At 42.2% G+C, this 17,302-nt stretch overlaps 1 long non-coding RNA gene across 1 annotated transcript; it reads left to right on the forward strand.

Moving 5' to 3' along the window:
• Positions 1-766: 766 nt before the first annotated feature.
• Positions 767-7,914, forward strand: LOC110152023 (uncharacterized). Its single transcript, XR_002318237.2, has 2 exons — positions 767-960; positions 7,228-7,914. It is a non-coding gene; the product is annotated as an uncharacterized lncRNA (long non-coding RNA).
• The last annotated feature ends 9,388 nt before the right edge of the window (positions 7,915-17,302 follow it).

The following is a 17,302-nucleotide window of genomic DNA, read 5'->3' on the forward strand; positions in this document are numbered from 1 at the left end:
AATTTTCCAAAAACCCAGGAAGTTTGTTGAAGAGTTTCATGCTCTCATTCTGGCCTATGATTTAACTGGAAGGATGTCCAAGTAGGGCTATCTACTTGTTGTACTCTTGAGAAAAACAGAACTTGACAGCAGCCCAGGGGCATGCTGACCAGCTTGCTAGAGACAAGTCCAAACACTATGCTACGAGCGGAGACGCAGTCCCAAATCAGGAACCCTCTTAGCATATTAATTTCTGGGTGGAGACAGAAGTCAGGAAACCCATGATCCAATATGTATTAGAAGGGATGAGAAAGTGTATCAAAAAGTCAGTTAACTATGAAAGGTTAAAGGAGTGACCCAAGAAGAAAAGGAAAATCCAGCCTTCTTCCACAGGCGACATGTAGAGGCTTTTAGGATATACACCAAAATAGATCACTCCACTTGTGAAGGTCAGTCACTGTCAGGACAGCACTTTATTAGCCTGTCTACCCCTGATATTAGGCAGAAACTTCAAGTTACAATTAGGCCCACAAACCCCCGATGCCTCAACTCCTCTGAGCTGGACGTGGCCTTTGGGGTATTTGGGCTTCCCAGGTGACACAGTGGTAAAGAATTCACCTGCCAATGCAGGAGACATAAGAGGTGTGGGTTTGATCCCTGGGTTGGGAAGATCCCCTGGAGGAGGAAATGGCAACTCACTCCACTCCAGAATTCTAGCTTGGAAAATTCCATGGACAGAAGAGCCTCGTGGGCTATAGTCATGAGGTCACAAAGAGTCAGACACAACTGAATGAAATGAAATAGAATACACTTTGGGCTATTGAACAATGGAGATCAAGCTGAGGAGGAAGAAAGAGACCAACCTGAGAAAAGACAGGCCAGGGCTCATACAAAACTGATAACCATTGCTGTCAGCCTTGCTTTTCGGCCTCAAGACAACCCAAGAAGGCCAAGGAAGTCCAACTTTCTTTCTGTCTGGAGGTAGGGCCAACAAGGAAGAATGCTACAAATGCAAGTCAACTGGCCACTGGGCCCAAGATTGCCAGAAAGAGCTCCCAGGGACATGACCAGCCTGCAAACAAACAGGTCATTAGAAAAGGGACTGTCCCAAAGGGAAAGGGGGACTCCCATCCCCAAGATGCCATGATGGACGACAGAGGCAATGGGGGGACCCTGGCAGTTCCCTCCAACGAGAAGTCTATTTCTATCTGGGTGCTCTTTGACATGACAAGTAAGAAAATAAATTTTTTAACTGATGGGGGAACCACTTACCCTGTCCTGATTTCTCATGCTGGGCCTCTCTCCTCCAAAAGCTGTCCTGTGACTACTGTTGATGGAAAGCCTCGCACCCATTTCTTCATTGGGGCTCTCACTTGCCAATTTGACCCGTGGTTGACTTCACATGCCTTTTTAGTTGTACCTGAGTGTCCCACCCCACCACCTTCTGAGTTCCCTCGGGGCCATACTCCAGTTAGGAGGCCCCGAGTAGCCCTTTATCTTGACACTAAGACCAGCTGGCATACTAAGGTCCTGTTCCCAGCCAAATTCTCTATAAGAATTAGCCTTAGACCAGAAGCTGCTTACCCTAACAAGAGATAATACCCCATAAAGTCAAGAAGCAAAGAAGGGTTTATGACCCCTCATAGAAAAATTCTTAATCTTGGTACCCTACCAATCTCCATGCAACACTCCTATTTTTCCAATTATTAAGCCAAATGGGGGACACAGTATGGTACAAGGCCTTAGAGCTATAAACACAGTGGTCCCTATACGTCCCCTCGTGGCCAATCCTTGTAACAATATTAATCAAAATTTCTGAGAACACTAAAGGTTTACTGTGCTCAACCTTAAGGATGCTTTCTTTTGCATCCAGTTCATCCCTCAACACAGTATCTGTTTGCCTTTGAGTGGACTAACCCCTGACTCAAGCCAAATGCAGTAATACCCCTGGACTGTATTGCCTCAGGGGTTTTAGGTCAGCCCACAGTTGTTCACCCAGGCCCTAGGAAAGGAACTAAAGAAAATACATCTAAAAGAAGGTGCCATTCTACTGTATGTAGACAATATATTAATATGCAGTCCCTCTATGGAGGCCACAGATCAAAATACCACTCAAGTCCTTATTTCCTTGAGGCCCATGGTTAGCATCTCAGTCTCTAAGACAAAGGCACAAATCTCAAAGCAACAAGTTAAATATCTGGGATATATTATAAACCTCTGAAGTACAGTTAACTTAAGATAGAAAAACAAGCTGTATTAGGCCTAAGCATTCCAAATACAAAGAAACATAACCATATCTTCCGGAGCATGGCAGGATTTTGTAGAATTTGGATTCCAGGATTTGAGATAATGGCTAAGCCCCTATATGAAACCACTAAAGCTTCAGATATAGAACCATTACTTTGGAACAGGTAATAGGAAACAGCAAAAACCATTCATCTTGTCTGTGGCTGAAACACAGAAGACAGATCTTGGGGGTCCTTAAACAGAAGCTCAGGGAAGTTCCTCAGCCTATAAGCTACTTTCCCAAGCAACTAGACTCTGTGGCCCTAGGTTGACTTGGCCACCTCCATGCCAGAGCTGTCACCACTTTATTAGTGGAAGAAGCTAACAAGCTTACCTTTGGACAGCCACAGGAAGTGCAGACCTCTCATTGAGTACAAGGGATTCTAGAGATAAAAGCCCATCATTAAACTTCCCTGGTAGTCCAGTGGTTAAGAATCTGCCTGCCAAAGCAGGGGACACAGGTTTGAACCCTAGTCCAGGAGGATCCTACATGCCTCGGAGCAACTCAGCCCATGCACTGCAGCAAGAGAGCCACTGCAAAGAGAAGCCGGCATGCTGCAACTAGAGAGCAGCCACCCCATGCTGTCTGCAACTAGAGAAAGCCCATGCACAGCAACAAAGACCCAGTGCAGCCAAAAATAAAGACATACCTTTCTAAAATGTTGCCATTAAATTTGCAAAGAAAAACAAAAGGTGATACTGGAGGCTGCCTTATTAAGTACCAGGCTCTGCTCAACTCCCCAGAACTAACCCTCAAAATTTGCCACACTCTTGACCCTACTACATTAATGCCCACCGAAAGCCCATTGCTAACACCTTCTTGCCTTGAAACCCTTGACCAGATCTATGCCTGTAGGTCTGACCTAACAGACTTGTTGTTTATTTGCTAAGTCATGTCTGACTCTTTGTGACCCCATGGACTGTAGCCCACCAGGCTCCTCTGTCTGTGGCTTTCTCCAGGCAAGAATACTGGAGTGGGTAGCCATTTCCTTTGCCAGGGGATCTTCCTGACCCAGGGATTGAACCCATATCTCCTGCATTGGCAGGCAAATTCTTCACAACTGAGTCACCAGAGAAGACTTGACTTAACAGACTAGGGCATAGAAAACCCTGAGGAAGAATTGTTTACTGACGGCAGTAGTTTCATTAAAGATGGAGTCAGGAGGGCAGGGTATGCTACTGTGATCACTCACAGCATCACAGAAGAAAAACCTTATCACCTAACACTTCAGTCCAAAAGGCTGAATCGATAACTCCAACCCAAGCCTCAACCCCAGGGGAAGGAAAGATTGTAAATATGTACACAGACTCAAAATATGCCTTGTCTTACATGCCCACGCATCTGTCTGGAGAAAGAGAGGATTTCTAAATGCAAGAAATTTCCTTTTAAAATATGCAGCTAACAATTTATATCTCATAGAAGTGGTTCAAAACCCAAAACAGATAGCAGTCATCCACTGCCATGGGCACCAAAAGGGAACTTCTCCAATGTCCAAAAGAAAAAACAACAGGATGGATCAGGAAACAAAGAAAGCAGCCCTGATGACCCTAACCGTAATGGCTTTAATCCCATCCCTTATCACTTCTAACATTATACCCAGGTACTCGACTTCCGAAGACACCTGGGCATGTGACAGAGGGGGGAACTAAGGGGACAGACAGATGGCTGGGCCATATAGGATCAGAAAATGCTCATACCTCCCTCTGACCAATGAGAAATTATTAAAGGGCTACATGATTCTCTCCACCTGGGGAGAGAAGCAACGTCTACAATTGTTTTCTGACTTTTTACAGGGAAAGGGCTCTCAGAGACAATTAAGAGAGTTACTCAAGCATGTGGCTTTGTACCACCTATAACCCAGGAGGCAACCCCAAGACTCCCCTTGTGAGCCCAGTACAGTGACATGGGAGACCTATCCCATGAGGATAAAGAAGATGACTGGCAAATAGATTTCACTCAGATGCCCTTCTTCCATGGCTTCAAATATTCAATTGGCAAAAAAAAATTGTTCAGATTTTTTCCTAAGTTGTTATAGAAAAACCTAAATGAACTTTTTGGCCGGCCCAATACTTACTAGGCTTTAAGTACTTTTATTGGACAGACAGAAGCCTTCCTCACTAGAACTGAGAAGCCAACTGAAATGGCTAAGGTGCTTCTAAAGGAAATTATTCCTTGATTCGGATTGCCTCATCCCCTTCAGAATGATAATGGACCTTCATTTGTAGCAGATGACCCAGTTTTCTCAGGCTTTAGGAACTAAAAACCAACTCCAATGGGAGGGAGGTTTAAGAGGGCGGGGACACATGTATACCTATGGCTGATTCATGTTGTTTGACAGCAAAACAACCAAATTCTATAAGGCAATTATCCTTCAATCTCCATTCATTCTGAAGACCTCAGGAAAAGTGGATGGACTAATGATACTCTAAAGAAAACCTTGGGCGAACTCTGTCAGGGAACATCAGAGTCATGGTCATTACCTGCTGCCAACTGTCCTTTCAAGGGTCAGGGCAGCCTGTAAAACAACCACTAAGTTAAGCCCTTTCGAAACGACATATAGAAGACCATTCCCTACTCTGGACGTGCTAACTGACCCAGAAACCCAGGCTCATCTTCAACACATTATAAACCTAGGCCAGGTCCAGAGGGCTACATAAGAATACGGCAACAGAGTACAGCCCTCTCCAGATGACAGTCCCGGTCACTCTGGTGTAGAGTGAGTGACTCACTCACTTTTAAAGACCTGGAAAAATGAGCCACCTGGCGACCAGCTACTCCCAAAATGGAAGAGTCCTCACCAAGTTTTGCTGAGCACCCTTATAGCAGTTGAACTCCAGGGAATCACCAGCTGGGTTCATCTGTCCAGGATTAAACCTGTCTCCACTGATATGTTACAGGAACCTGAAGACCCACTTTCTAGCCATCTCTGTGAGTTTGCCCTCCCTTTGAGTCTGCCTGGGATCTGGAGGACACAGGACAGCCTGAAAATTCCAGGTGGGATGAGTGAACCTCGCCAAGAACTGAAGCTCTTCTTCAGAAAGAACAAAAAGACTTCTTAGACCCTAAGCTAAGTACCCATAGCCACTTGTCTTCCTTTCTGCCTCCCAGTACTTCAATCCACTTACAGAATAACTGATATGCTCTGGTAAATTTAGATAACTATTGTCTTCTTTGCTCTCACCTTTGCTCTCAGAATTTACGAAACTTCTCTGCCCATGCTGAGTGATTCAAATATGACCCTACTGTGAAGTTACTAATTGCCTAGCTTTTCTACACTTCTTTCCCTTATCCACAGTCTGGATAGATAACTCCCTGGTTCACATTGCCCGAACTCCTGTGTCCTCCACTCAGAATGCTGAATCCATCATAGACCATAGTGACCCACTTGTCCATTCTGTAAGGAATTTTAGCCAAGTTCCTGAGGGAAAATGGTCTTCTACCAGAGACTCAAGATTCAGAATGGTATTGTACGGAGTCAGAATTTTTTATTTTCCTATTGAAGAAAATTCTAATGTCTCTTGCCTAACCCTCCCCTTAGCAACAGAAGAATATTAAGTCAAACTGGGAGGATGAAGAACTGGCATTAACATACCCCAGCACTTTATAATGGCACCTCCCCTCTCCTGCAAACCAGAACTTCAGTTACCTATTTGTGCTCAAACTCAAGCTCACTACCTGATGGAAGAAGGATCCACATAGGAGAAGCAGATACCGAGACGGAAGCGAATGGAAGGACTTGAGCTTGTAGCTGGAGAATATTTCCATAACAACAGAATTGGTTGGCTAGGCTTTAAGCCAACAAGTTAGTCAACTGTGTCAAGTCAACTGGGCAAGTTAGTCAATTGTGCCCCATCAGGTTATATTGGTGTGTGTCAGGTAGATAAAAAACCATGAGCCACTAATTGCCTACCCAAAAACTCCATGCCCACACAGTGCATGCTGGGAACCCTGATTTCTCCTTTCTCAATCCACTCCTTAAATGAATCCAAGCACTGAGCAAGTTCATTAAAACTGTCCACTCAATTAACTCAAGATTTACCTGGTGGCATCCCAGACAGAGATTTCTTTGGGTACGCCCTGTTACCATGGTGGGGAGTAGCTACCCACCAACATGTCTATGAAACTTGTCTGGGATGCCACCAGTACTGCTAACTCTCTTACTAATTTACCGAAGTCTCTAGATTCACTGGCCAAGTTGGGTATGTGACAACCAACTGGCCCTGGATTATCTGTTGGTAAAACAAAGAGGGGTATGTGCAGTTACCAATACGTTTTTTTATTTGGCTGCACTGGGTCTTAGTTGCAGCATTAAAGATCTTTGTTGACTGCTCTGGGTCTTAGTTGTGGCACATGGTATCCTTAGTTGCAACATGTAGGGTCTAGTTCCCTGACCAGGGATCAAGCCCAGGCCCCATGCATTGGGAGCACAGAGTCTTCACCACCGGACCACCAGGGAAGTCCCACCTTGTTGCATGTACATTACCACCTCTTGCCAGGTAGACAGTGAGAAAACTTGACAACAAGCCACCTTGCATTCAGACAATTAACCACCAATCCTTGATATTCAGTATGGGCAGGGAAATTGAAAACAGGTTCTCTAACTTGTTCTCCTGGATCCCACAAGGTATTAAAAACTTTCTGACAGGAGGTTTCCATTTTCTTACAACCATCTTCATTTCAGCCATACTGATTTATGTTATATTTCACCTAATGCTTTGTTGTCTTCCATATTGTTGCAAATCTAAGACCTTTCAGTCCAAGGAGGAGGCCTGGGACCAACAGATTCAAACTCCATTTTAGGAAAAGAGAAATATACTTAATTTTAAGCCTGAGATTAACAAAAATGTACTGACCTTGTATAACCAGATTTCCACCCTTGTTTAAGTCTCTGATTATAATCGTCTTTTACTAGTCTCTAGTCCCCACTTCTCTAATCTAATTATTTAGTTTGTTTTCTCCAGGGCAATGGTGACACAGGAACTCCTGCCACTCTCCACAGCAGATCCTGCAGAATAACGAGAGAAGTTACCCAGGGGCCCCTTAATGAGACAGGACAAGAGCTCTGTGACCCCAACAAGACAGAATCTACGAGCCCCTTGCTAACCTGGAGAAGCTGCCAAAGACATACCATCGCACTTCATCTTCCCAATAAAGATTTCTAGGGTCTACATGTCTCAGAAGGAATTTGAGGCAGGAGATAGATGGGCAACCCCTCCCCTCCCCAGGGTAAGCAATTTGAGCTCGTTACCTGCACACAGAAATTCCAAAATATCAACATCAGGACAATTGACAGAGGAGACTGGGCCCTGCCCAGATAAAAGACCATATTTTCCTCATTTATTGATATCAAAGAGACCTTCCAGACTAGAAAGCTCCTCAGAGGTCAAAAGGGGAGTGATGCTAAGCCACCCATAGTTCTCTTTGGTGGAATGCATCTTGGCTAAGAGGGTGTGTACACACTTTGGAGGATCTTGAGATATATTAAATACAGACTCAGAATGAGGCAAATCAAAATGAAAACCCAGAAGAAATGCATCATATAAGTGATTTAAACTATCACCAGGGCATAAGTCTCACTGAGTCTGCCCATGTGTCTGTACACACGTACTACACACTTCCCCCTAATAAACACTTCATTTGTATCACTACTTTTATCTTTGTGAGAATTTTTTCTCTGCAAAGTCAAAGGGCCAGGGCCTTGTCACTGGCCACTGGTCTAGTAACTAGGATTCAGCACTCTTGCTGCCATGACCTGACTTCAATCTCTGGCTGAGAACTGAAACACTGCTTCAAGCTGCTGCAGGCCGAGGCCACTTAAGATCAGTTGGGAGTGATGGGTTGCATGCTTAGTCCATCTTACTCAGAAACTAAAAACCAGGTTTAGGAAATTATCCTAGGGAAATAATAAAAGATAAATGCTAAGAATGTATACTCAAGGATTTTTATCACAGCAGTGCTTACAATAGTTATATACTCTTTGTTGATCTTTGCATGCAACAGAATCTGATTGTTTTAACTTAAATCTGACTGATTTAATCAGAAAACACATTTTTAAAGGGATATTTAGTGACTTTAAAAAATGCCAAGGAGGACAAGAAACTAGTCTGAGAAGGTATGGAGACCAGAACAATAACCAAATTCAAGCCAGTGATGACTGACTCCTAGCACTATTGTACACTGATCCTAATCACTACCAATCATATTGCTTCCATCAATAGTCCCAGAAACCTGATCTTTCTGCCTCTGCCACAATCACCAAGGGCAATTTGATAGGGACAGAATGAAGGGAAAAAATAGGTGATTAAATAATCTCACTAGGGCGTTGTAAGTAAAAAAAAAAATATGGGAGACCCTCTGTAAGTTAATGATTACTCAAGAAAGCAGGTTTGCTTAACCACAAAAACATGTAACAGAAGCACAAGACATGCCCCAAAACAACAAAACAATGGTAGTGTGAGACTCACATCCCGCCCAGTGAGCTTAGTAAGTTAGTGATCCCTAGGACATACTCTCTGCACACATAAAAAACAGTAATTTGTGGACCTTGCTTGACCATGCAGGGACAAGAAAACTCCCCTGCTCAACCTAGAGGAAAACATGACATCTACTCAAGAAAGACAAAGAAGGTCCTCTCCCCCTCCCCACTTTTCCTTTGATTGAAAAACTGTAGCCCGCTAAGTTCCAGGGCACAGTATTTCCCACCTACCTTCCTGTAGCCTCACAAGCATCCTATTCTAATGAATCACTTCTTATCTCCCACTTTGCTGTCATTGAATTCTTACTTGTACTGAGACATAAAGAACTATAGTCCTGGAACTCTTCAGAGGCCCCCCGAAATGATACCAGTTGGTTTCAAATTCTCTGCTATGGCTGCTTGTTTGCATCCCTCTGACCCATTCATAGTGTCCCTTCACTATAAAATTCCCACAAGGCCACTGAGGCTTTGTGCTTTTCAGTTTCTTTTTACTAATACAAGATAGTTGGGCACTAAAGTATGTAACAAAGGTGATAGAAGCAGTAGGAAGTTAGAGGAGAGGACACTCCAGAGAACATGAGTTGTAGGAGAGAGGCTTTTTATAGAAGGTATGGGCAGAGCTGGGTCTTCAAGTAAGACCTCAGAAAGAGGGCTATATCAGTCAACTACTGCTATGCAACTCAACTGAGCATCAACAAAGCATCCTTGAATAATATTTCTCTCTCATAGACTTATAGGGCTTCCCAGGTGTCTCGGTGGTAAACAATCTGCCTGCCAATGTAGGAGCCACAGGAGACAGGGTTCAATCCCTGGGTCAGAAAGATTCCCTAGAGGAGGAAGTGGCAACTCACTCCCATGCTCCTGCCAGCATAATCCTATGGACAGAGGAGCCTGGCGGGCTACAGACCACTGGGTCACAAAGAGTCGGACACCACGGAGCAAGTGAGTGCACAAAGTCATGGACCTATAGCCAAGTGGGGGAGCTCTGCTTCTGATTTTAATTTCACCCTCTCCACAATTTCTTTAAATTCCTGTGGTTTACATCCTCACCTTTCTGAAAGTTTTCAACCTGGCAGCATACATTGCTCCAAGTTTGCAATTACATCAACCTGGCTTCACTGGTTCACAAAATAAATCTACTCATGTCAAGTATTTGGGGATTAAGCTGCACTTCACCAAGGATTTGAAAGACAGTGTGACAGGGTCACATCTTGGAATACATGGCCTTCAGCCACCCTGCTAGCTATTCCCTCTTTCTCACTCTCTACCATTCATCTCCACTTCTTCCAAACCCAAATCAACTCACAAATCCTTTCTCTTTCATAGACTGTTCTATTCTCACCCAGGCCCTGCAGGGTCTCACCTGCTTCCCAATGACTTTAAAAAACAATTCTTTCAAACACATCCAGGGCTTTCTGCAGAAGAACATCTGGCAAATCATGGGTCCTTTCAAAGCAACCATAAATTATGGTTCATCTTATCCTTCCAATCAATTATTCTTTTCCAGTTGTTCTTACTTGAGAATAACTAGACATGCAACAAGCAAATGATCTGTGGAAAATTTAACCTACTTAAAAGGGGAAGAAATAAGAAGTGGCTACCTATGTGTTATCCCTTGAAGAAGCCTATAAAAGTATAGCCCCAGTAGCCAGGATGCTCTGAGGAGAACCCCATTGGGGAGAACAATGGCTAAAAATAGTACCTGACCTTGGGTATCTGAAAGGAAAAGGATAAAAAATGTTGACCAAAGAGTTTAAAGTGTCTTTGAAGAAAAAAGAAAAGCACACCCACTTTTTAAAACTGCACGGAAGTCACCTTCTGCACTTTCTGGACAGGAAAAGCTATTCAACCAGTGTACACTGACAGATAGGCACGACCTTCAAAATAGGCGAGGGGCAGGACTCCATATACCAAGTTGATGGCAGAGGTAACAGGGCAGCAAGAGAGAATCTCAGATAGCCCAAACACTGGAGAGATCACAAAGTCAATGAACAGATCAGGAGGCAGAGATATCATCATGGGATCAAGTCTAAAATGGTCAGCATTAACCATCAGCAAAGAAAGAGATGTCAGATGGGCTGCAGGTTCTGGAGTGGAGGACATCTGTGGGAACTAAATGTTCCCAGAAGGGAATGATGGAGGAAGAACCCCATTACAACACCTTAGTACAGTGTGTTCACCCATACCAGCACTCGAGCCACCTTGTGATGAAGAGTCTTCTTTAGTGAGAGGAAACGGAAGACTCTGAGGGAGGTTCCTCCTTGGCTGTCACACTCCCCAACTGCTGTCTTCCTCTGATCATTACCTTGGGCTTCTCCCCTTGCTCTGAATGAGTTAAGGGTTCTCCAAATGCTAGGAACTGTGAAGAGCTCAGAAAGGAATGAGACCATAACTATCCAAGAAATCCAGAACCTAGTCAGGAAACGGGCTAATAAAACATACGTTGGGAGGAACAAGATGGCGGAGGAGTAGGTGGACGTGGAGTATATCTCTCTCCATGGATACATCAGGAATACACCTTCAGACACAGAAGTGCACACAGAACACCAGCTGAAAGGGCGAACAGGAGTACCTGACCAGTGGAAAAGAATATACAGAACCATGGGAAATTCAGTAGGACAAAGGAACTAGGGGGTAAAACAAGAGTATTAGCAGGACTGGACCTGCCCTCGGCGGGTGGGGGAATGGAAGCAGGGGTCTGATCCCGATACCAGGGCAATTGTCTGAGTCAGAGGAGAAACATTGAAGGCTGAGAGTGAAACAGCTGATCTGTGGCAGCCTAAATGGAATGAGAATGAGACATTCCTTGCCACAGCCATACAGACCCCGGACAGGGTCACAGGTCCCCTGGAAGGCACAGCACTGGGAGCTGGACTTGAGAGATTGTGGAGCAATCCCAGGGCGAGGGCTGCGGTTGACTGCAGAGAGACAGACCGAGGGGATGTGATGAAGGAGACTGTGGTGGGAAATGCCTGTGGGGGAAAGCCAGGCAGCCAAGGAAGCAAGGCGATACTGCTGAGTCATGTGTAGGGGGTAAAGCCCTCACCACAGCCTATTTCTCCCCACACACCAGCATCGGCAGCTGGACAATAGAGAGGCTGGCCCATCAAATGCCCGACTCACTGAACTACAGAGTGGGACGCCACCCAGGGTGCCCCTTTAAGTGCCTGATACAGAGTAGTACCCCAGCCAGGGGGGGGCCCTCTATGTGCCTGAACCACCAAACAACAGAGAAGGACCCCAGGCAAGGGAACCCTCTAAGTGCCTGAACGGGCAGAGCTAGAGAGGAAAAGTGGCCAAAGAGGCCCTCTGATTGCCAGCGACAAGAGGCTCAAAAAAAAGACTCTGATAGGGCCATAACTCCTGCAGCGGAGGCAGTCCATGTCCCTACACACTTCACGCCGCCAAGGGTCCCACAAGCCAAGCAGCTGCGCTACCTTCACGCTCAACGGTCACTGGGTCACAGCTGCCACAACCTTCCCACTAGCTATACAAGCTGCAGATTAAATCCACACAATCAACTATGCAGATTCTGTGTCTGTGGAATATATTAAAGGACATTGAGAGCTCCCGCAAAAGAAAATGCACCAGCTCTGATAGCTGTGGACGTTGGAGGCAAGAACACACAGGAGTAGAACCAGATTAGAATCTGAGCTGCCCACACAGCAGGTCCAGAGATCAGCAGTTTGGAGGGCATCCTAGCAAGGTGAAGTGGATTGCGACTCCTAGAGAGGGAAAGGACTCTGACAGCCGTGACTCAAGAGAAACACTTATTATTCTTATGGTTTGACTTGTTCTAGATTCTTTTGGATTTTTTTTTCTTTTTTCTCCCCCCACCCCCGCTTGTAGCTGCCAATTTTATTGGCACTATGAAATCTAATTAAGCTTTTGAGCTTTTTTTCCCCCACAGTCACATTTTTATTGTTGTTATAAACCTCTGTCTCTACGTTCAGCTTTTGCAATTCTGTGGAGTTTTCCTTTTTTTTTTTTAATTCTTTTTTTAATTCTAATTTTCAATTTTTAAACCTATAATTTTTTATACATTTATTCCTTTGTTTGCTTTTCCTACTGCTCTTTTCCCCTTGCAGTTAATCTTCAATGTACATAAATCTTTATATACCTCTATTTAACTTTGCATATCTATTCATTCTTTTTTTTTTCTCCTCCAAACACATGTGTTAGTTTTGTTTTCATTGCTCTATTCCCCAGTTGGCACCTTGCTTTAGTTTTGTTTTCCAGTTGGTGCTTTAGTTAGTTTTGCTCTTAACTGGTAGATATAATTTTGGTTTCCTTTGATTGCTGGGTCAATCTGTTGTACTTTATTTTTGTTGGACTGTTTTGATTTTGCTTAACAGTGTATATGTATATGTGTATATTCAGTCACACTTTTTATTTTTGTTATAAACCTCTGCCTCTATGTTGGGCTTTTGCAGTTCTATGGAGTTTTCCTTTTTTCTTTCTTCTTCCTTTTTTCCCCCCTCTTTTTTAATAATTTTAATTTTTAATTTTTTAAACCTATTATTTTTTTTCCTACATTTATTCCTTTGTTTGCCTTTCCTACTGCTCTTTTCCCCTTTCAGTTAATCTCTAATGTATATAAATCTTCTTCATCTACCTCTGTTTAACCTTGCATGTCTATTCTTTTTTCCTTTTCTTTCTTTCCTTTCCTCTCAACATAAGTGTTAGTTTTGTTTTCATTGCTTTATTCACCACTTGACACCTTGTTTTAGTTTTGTCTTCCAGTTTGTGCTTTAGTTTTGTTAACTGGTAAATATAATTTTTTATTTCCTTTGTTCACTGGGTCAATCTATTGTACTTCATTTTTGTTGGACTATTTTGACTTTGCTCACGTGTGTACATGTATATGTGTATATTCCATTATTGTAATTACCGTTTGCCTGCTTTTGTAACTTCCATTTGTCTGGGATTCCTCTTTGGTTTATTATTTTTGAGTATTTGTTTTAATCTCACTTAATGCCATAACAAACCGCTTGTGGGCTCTTTGTTCCTGACCAGGGATTAAGCCCTGAGCCTTGAGAGTGGGAGCACTGACTCTACACCCCCAGACTATCAAAGAACTAACCCCAGGGAGGATCAGATAGTGAGAACTTACACAAAGGAAGGGACTGGGGGCAGGAGGAGAAGGGGGCGACAGAGGATGAGATGGCTGGATGGCATTACCGACTTGATGGATATGAGTTTGAGTAAACTCCGGGAGTTGGTGATGGACAGGGAGGCCTGGAGTGCTGCAATTCATGGGGTCGCAAAGAGTCAGACACGACTGAGTGACTGAAATGAACTGAACACAAAGGAAACCACTTGAATCCAAGATCCAGCATCACCCAACCACCAGTAGCACCCTGTGCAGGACACCTCATCTAAACAACAAACAAAACAAAAATACAAACCCAACCATCAGCAGACAGGATTACCACCTCACTCAGCCTTGCCCATCAAAGGAAAAGCAAACAAACAACAACAACAACACAAAAAACTTAGCACAAATCTCACCCTATACGAAGCTTACACAAACCACTTGACCAGCCTTAGGAGGGCAGAAACCAAAGGGAAGAAATAATTCAACCCTGAAGCCTGGGAAAAGGAGGCCTCAAACACATAAGTTTAAAAAAAAAAAATGAAAAGGCAGAGAAATACTACACAAGTGAAGGAATAAACTAGAAACACAGAAGTCCAAATAAATGAAGAGGAAATAGGCAAATTACCTGAAAAAGGATTCAGAATAATGATAGTAAAGATGATCAAAAACCTTGAAAACAAAATGGAGAAAATACAAGAATCGATTAACAAAGACCTAGAAGAATTAAAGAATAAACACACAAACAACACAATTACTGAAATTAAAAATACTCTAGAATGAATCATAGCAAAATATCTGAAGCAGAAGAACAAATCAGTGAGCTGGAAGACACAATAGTGGAAATAACTTCTGAAGAGCAGAATAAAGTAAAAAGAATGAAAAGAACTAAGGATAGTCTCAGAGACCTCTGGGACAATATCAAACACACCAATATTTGAATTATAGGGGCCCCAGAAGAAGAAGAGAAAAAGAAAGGGTATAAGAAAATTTTTGAAGAGATTATACTTGAAAATTTCCCCAACATGGAAAAGGAAATAGTCATTCAAGTCCAAGAGGCACAAAGAGTCCCATACAGGATAAACCCAAGGAGAAACATGCCAAAACACATGCTAATCAAACAAAGACTAAACACAAGGAAAGAATATTAAAAGCCACAAGGGAGAAGCAAGTAACATACAAGGGAAACCCCATACGCTTAACAGCTGTTTTTTAACAGAAATTCTGCAGGCCAGAAGGGAATGGCAGGATATATTTAAAGTACTGAAAGGGAAACATCTACAATCAAGATTACTGTTCCCGGCAAGGAGCTCATTCAAAATTGATGGAGAATAAAAAAGTTTATCAAACAAGCAAAAGTTAAGAGAATTCAGCACCACCAAACCAGCTTTACAGCAAATGTTAAAGGGACTTACACAGTCAAGAAATACAAGAGAAGAAAAAAGATCTACAAAATCAACCCCAAATAATTAAGAAAATGGCAACAGTAACATACATATGAATAATTACTTTAAATGTAAATGGACTAAATGCTCCAACTAAAAGACACAAACTGGCTGAATTGATACAAAAACAAGACCCATATATATGCTGTCTTCAAGAAACCCACTTCAGATCTAAAGACACATATAGACTGAAAGTGAGAGGATGGGAAAATATTTTCCACGCAAATGGGAAGCAAAAGAAAGCTGGAGTAGCGATCCTCATATAAGACAAAATAGACCTTAAAATAAGAAGATTACAAGAGATAAGGAAGGACACTACATAATGATCAAGGGATCAATTCAAGAGGAAGACACAACAATTGTAAATAACTATGCATGCAACATAGGAGCACCTCAATGCATAAACCACTAACAGACATAAAAGGAGAAATTGACAGTAACACAATAATAGTAGGAGACTTTAACACCTCACTCATACCAATGGACAGATCATCAAATCAGAAAATTAAAAAGAAAACACAAGTCATTAGGTGAGATGGATCTCATTGATATCTTCAGGGCATTCCATACAAATGCAGAAGAATACACCTTCTTCTCAAGTGCACACGGAACATTCTCCAGGAAAGACCACATCTTGGGTCACAAATCAAAGCTCGGTAAATTTAAGAAAATTGAAATCATATCAAGCATCTTCTCTGACCACAAATGCTATGAGACTAGATATCAATTACAAGAAAAAAAAAAACATAAGAAACACAAACATGTGGAGATTAAACAACACACTTGTACATAACCCACAGATTACTGAAGAAATCAAAAGGGAAATCAAAAAATTTCTAGAAACAAATGACAATGAGAACATGACAACTCAAAACCTATGGGATGCAGCAAAAGCAGTTCTAAGAGGGAAGTTTATAGGAATACAATCCTACTTCAATAAACAAGAAAAACATCGAATAGACAACCTAACTTTACACCTAAAACAACTGGAAAAAGAAGAACAAAAAACCCCAAAGTTAATAGAAGGAAAGAAGTCATAATATCTGAGCAGAGATAAATGAAAAAGAAATGAAAGAAACAACAGTAAAGATTAATAAAACTGAAAGCTGGTTCTTTGAGAAGATAAACAAAATTGACAATCCTTTAGCCAGACTCATCAAGGGAAAAAGAGAGAAGACTCAAATCAACAAAATTAGAAATGAAAAAGGAGAGGTTACGACAGACAACGCAGAAACACAAAGGGTTATAAGAGACTGTTATGAACAACTATATGGCAATAAAATGATAAGCTGGGAGAAATGGACAGATTCTTAGAAAAGTTCAATCTTCCAAGATTGAACCAGGAAGAAATAGAAATTATGAACAACCCAATTACAGGCACTGAAATTGAAGCTGTGGTCAAAAATCTCCCAAAAGACAAAAGCCCAGGACCAGGTGGCTTTACAGGAGAATTCTATCAAACATTTAGAGAAGAGCTAATGCTTATCCTTCTAAAACTCTTTCAAAAAATTGCAGAGGAAGGAACACTTCCAAACTCATTCTATGAGGCCACCATCACCCTGATACCAAAACCAGACAAAGACAACACAGAAAAAGAAAACTACAGGCAAATATCACTGATAAACATAGGTGCAAAACTCCTCAGCAAAATTTTAGCAAACAGAATTCAGCAACACATAAAAAAAGCTTATCCATCATGATCAAGTTGGTTTTATTCCAGGGATGCAAGGATTCTACAATATTCACAAATCAATCAATGTGATACACCATATTAAGAAATTGAAAGATAAAAACCATATGATAATCTCAATAGATGCAGAAAAAGCCTTTGACAAAATTCAGCACCCATTTATGATTAAAACTCTTCCAAAAAATGGGCATAGAAGAAACCTATCTCAACATAGTAAAGGCTATATATGATAAGCCTACAGCAAGCATTATTCTCAAGACAATGGTGAAAAACTGAAAGCATTCCCCCTAAGATCAGGAACAAGACAAGTGTGTCTACTTTTACCACTACT

This window comes from Odocoileus virginianus, chromosome 26, assembly GCF_023699985.2.
Source record: "Odocoileus virginianus isolate 20LAN1187 ecotype Illinois chromosome 26, Ovbor_1.2, whole genome shotgun sequence".
In the NCBI taxonomy this organism is placed as follows: Eukaryota; Metazoa; Chordata; class Mammalia; order Artiodactyla; family Cervidae; genus Odocoileus; species Odocoileus virginianus.